This window comes from Canis aureus, chromosome 19 (genome assembly GCF_053574225.1).
Source record: "Canis aureus isolate CA01 chromosome 19, VMU_Caureus_v.1.0, whole genome shotgun sequence".
NCBI lineage: Eukaryota > Metazoa > Chordata > Mammalia > Carnivora > Canidae > Canis > Canis aureus.
Window position 1 is genome coordinate 25,929,179 of NC_135629.1, and position 4,807 is coordinate 25,933,985.

Genomic DNA, 4,807 nt, shown 5'->3' on the forward strand with positions numbered 1-4,807 from the left:
CATTACTTAAAATGGGAATAAATTCTTCCATCGCTGATGGCAAAGTGTCCCGCCCCGTTCTTCAATCAGTAGAGAAGATCCCAGGGCTTTGCTTTCCCGACTATCTTTAAAATTCAAGAGGTTTGAGGGAGGAGCACTTTGTCATTTGGAGAAAAGGTCATCTATTCATCATTTTCCAAAAAAATCCAACACATACTGCTTAACTCTTATGGAGCACTTCTCTTTGCATTATGAGAGAGGTTCCTATGGTCTTTATAAATATTTATGATACCCGACTGGCCATGTTACATATACTGTGCTTTGCTAATATGAGTCATGGCTTAAAGTCTTCCTGCGCACAGAGCACGGGGATTGTGGATGTGTGGAATGATATCCTGGCCGGGGAGCAAAGACGCTCACTACGATTGTTCTGTGGGTCTGCTTAAAGAATTTGCGCATAACCGTGTCAAAATACAGGTACTTCTTTTCTTGAAGAAGAAGAAAAAAGCAATCTGTTTCGATCCATATGAAAAAAGCATTTCAAAACTGAAAACACGGCATGTAAAGAAGAAAGAGGTAAGTGTGTTATTGTAAATGGGAAAAACAGCTGCTTGGGGCAGATAGAAACCAGATGGGAGAGAAAGAATCAGAAGAGTAAAGCTGAAATGCATTCAGGAAGAAGACATCAGAGGTGAAATGTGCTCACAAGTCAGAGGAGCGGTAACTCCCAGACTTTTCTTCCTGTGGTGCTAGACCATATGGCTCACAGGAACACTCCTTTCTCCAGGAACACGGAAGAAAAACCGAGGTGGATGCACCAACTTATCCAAGGAACTGATCCAAAAGTACAACCCCGGCACACCCCAGATGGCTGGGTGTCTTCACTGGGGAGGTGCAGAACTTGGCATGTTCTCTGAGGGAATGGCTAGAAGCCTCAGAAGAAGGATGTGTCTGTCCTCATCCAGCCCCAGTGCTGGGGGAAACAAACCAGACAGGGACAACCAGGCCTTGTAAGCTTGCGTTTATAGGAGCTCTCCTTTGTCACAATCCACCTGTCTTTTTACGTGATTCTCCAGGGAATGTTGGGAAACTCAGAGGCATTGCTCAGATCCCAACCTTGGCCATCTTGTCCAGCAGACGTGAGGTAGAAAGTTCTGGTGAACTGTTTCCTCCATGCTGTGTTGTGGCTTTCTCGCACTGGGGAAGTGTATTATTTGAGTTGCCACATGCTGACCACAGGCTTCCGGCTGCACCACATGCTGGCCTCAAAGGGGAATGGCTCATGGTTGTGATTCCCACTAAGGCTTGCTGTGGTGCAAGGGGAGGAGGCTGTGGCCTCGGCGGCTGGCACGTCCACCCACACAAAGCTGCAGACAAGCCCGCCGATGACTGTTGAGGTACCATGCCCAGATTCATGTGGCCAGTGTAGTTATCTTATCTAGTTAGCATTATCTGAGCAGCTAATGATGCGTGAACAAGCCAGGTTGGGAAGAACAGTCAGCAGAAAAGACAGCTCGTTCCTCAACATGCCACAGAAGGACAAAGCTGGTATCCAGGCTTCTCAACCTAAATTCTTGAACAACAAGGGCTTAGCAGATAAAAAGAAAGGATCTAATAAAGAGTAATACAGGCGGCTTTCATAAAGCCCTGTAACCTCAGGCCAATGACTTAATGTCCCTGAGCTTCAATTGACACATTTATAAAATGGTGATCCTACAAATATCTAGCTCATAGGGTAGTTGAGAAAATCAAGTGGGATCATTTATATAAAGAAGCTTATATTATAAACAGGATCTTTATAGTTAAACAGGAGAACTTAAACTGGTTTAAACAGAAAAAAATAAAACGTACTTACTGGCTCCCATAAACTGTAAAGTTCTGGAGCACATCTGGCTTCAGGCGTGGCTGGATCCAGTTACTGAGATTATTTCTTCCAGATGCTTGCTTGCTCTTGTATTTTCTGTCTCAATCTCGTAATCTCTCTCTCAATCTGTTTGTCTCTCCTCCTCTCTTCCTCCCCCCACCTTCCTCTCATTCTTGCTCATTATCTCTTGTTTGGGGCTTTGTTTTCTTCAATGTAGGCTTCATCCTCAAGCAGTATCTTTCTTTCAAATGCCATGAGAAAGGTGGCCCCTTTTAGTTCCAGGCCAAATAGTCTGTACAGAGGAAGTGAGACTTCCATACATCCCACTTCATGGAGGTACTCTGGTTGGATCTGGAGGTTGCCCTTGCTTGTATCCATATCTACAAAACAGGCACAAAGAGCTCTGGTTGATCAGATTGAGGCATGTGCCCTCTCCCATATGGAGGGTTGGGGAAGGGGCAACTTTAGGGTCTTTTGCAGGTGGACCCACCAGAATCATATAGCATGGACAAAGAACGATTCTCTACAGACACAACAGATGTTGACAAAAATGGTTCAGAACTCCATAGACAGGTCCTATGCATCTCTCGTATCTCTTGGTATCAAAACCTGCTCATCCTAGACCTTTTTCCCTTTTATTTGGCTGTTATTTGAGAAAAGAATTGGTTGTAGACTGGCTTCTAATCATGTGTCATGGAAAGAGCTTCTGCTAGAAGCCAGAGATCTGTGTTCTAATCCAGCTTTTACCACTAAGTAAGTGGCTTAGTGACTTTGGTCTGGTTAGTTTCACCAGCTCTGTGTAACCACCAACCCTGTCGTTATTTTTTGCCAGCTCTCACAGACACAAGAGCTGCTGCCAGTTATCTTCCAGAGCCCCTCCAACTCAAAGGCCAGTTTCTATGATTTCATCCTTGTTGCATGACACCACATAGGCGTATTCTCATTTTAACCGAGACTTACTGAAAAGGCAATGATTTGATACATTGGATGAGATGTGATCAGGATAGTTGGGCAAGAGAAAGCAGGAACCTCTTTCCAAATCTTCTAAGCATCATTTTCCATGGGCAGGTACCTAATCATGGTACAGGAGCCTCCATTATTTGCAGTTTTGCTTTCCACGGTTTCAGTTACCCCTGGTCAGCCTCAGTCTGGAAGCTGATGATCCTCCTTCTGACAAATCCTAAGAAGGTCAGTAGCAGCCTAACACTACATCACAATGCCCCTGTCATTTCCCTCACTTCATCTCATCACATAGACGTTTTATCATCTCACTTCATCACAAGAAGGGTGAGTACAGTACAATAATGTATTTTGAGAGAGAAAGATCACATCCACCTAAGTTTTATTTCAGTGTATTGTTTTAATTTTTCTATTTCATTATTGGTTTTTATTGTTAATTTCTTACTATGCCTAATTCATATATTAAACTTTATCACAGGCATATATGTATAGGAAAAAACTTAGTATATATAGGGTGCGGGTCTATCCATGGTTTCAAGCATCCACTGGGGGACTTGGAACGTACCTCCTACAGATAAGAGGTATGTATTTTGAATTTGCTGTTCAAGGTAATGGAAAGTGTGGCTAGGTTGGCTTGTGTCCACACAATGGTGGAAAGCGAGGTTGAATGAACAAGGCATACTCTAGCCCACCTTTCTCTGATCAGATTGATGGCCTTCCACTTCTGCCAATGACTCCTGTCTTCTTATGGGACAGTCCTTCCAGGGCCTCCCACTGAGGTTTGTCCTGGGGCTATCCACAAAGCTCCAGCCTCCAAAGTGTCCCTACTCTTCAAATCTCCACCAAGACCTCCCCGCCTTAGTCCCCTTCCCTTTCAAGTCCTACACCCTGCTAAGTGGTAGATACTACATTCAATACACTAGCCACTTCTGTCTTTTAATGAGTACAGAAAAGTTACCCTCCAAAGCAATATATGCTTGTCAAGGATCTTGTGAAGATAATGTTCTAATACAAAAGAGTGAGTCCAATGGGGGAGCCCAGCACCCACAAAAGTCAGAAGGGAGTTAGCAGAGGAGCTAGACCTGGTGACCTCACTCTCAGGCAGTTCATATTTATTATTTTATACCCCACTTCTTCCAAACAATATTGGAGGCCACTTATGACTATAAAGAAGACATGTATAAAATGATATAAATTAAAGAAGAGAAAGCATATAGGTCAAGCCCCTAGATTGACATGTTTATTTGATATATACAAATTCACCCTGTAGGGTGCCTGGGTGGCTCAGTTGGTTAAGTGTCTGCCTTCCCCTCAGGTCATAATCCCAGGACCTGCATCAGGCTGGAACCTGCTCCTCCCTCTCCTGACTGCTGCTCCCCCTGCTTGTGCTCTCTCTCTCTCTAATAAATAAATAAAATCTTTAACAACAACAACAAAAAAATTCACCCTGTTGAAAGCCAAGACAAAAGTAAAACATGGTGGACCAAATGACTTTCAACCACTAGTTAGAAGGAAAATCTTTAGGTCCTAGTTATAAATTAGCAGAGGGAGAGGTTCCTGGGTAGCTCTGCTGGTTAAGCATCTGACTCTTGATTTTGGCTCAGGTCATGATTTCAAGGTTATGAGATGGAGCCCCATGTCGGCTGGACTCAGTGCGGGGTGTGGATACTCTCTCTCCCTCTACCATCCCCCCCACCCCCTGAGCTCACTCTCATGCTCTCTCTCTTACTCTAAAAAAATTAATAATAACAAATAAATAAATAAGCAGAGAGACCCAGATGAAGAACTTTAAAAATAGTATGAAGAACAATGGTGGAGCAGCCCAGGTGGCTCAGCAGTTTAGCACCGCCTTCAGCCCAGGGCCTGATCCTAGAGTCCCAGGATCGAGTACCGCCATCGGGCTCCCTGCACAGAGTCTGCTTCTCCCTCTGCCTGTGTCTCTGCCTCTCTCTCTCTCTCTCTCTCTCTTTCTGTCTCTCATCAATCAATAAATAAAATCTTCAA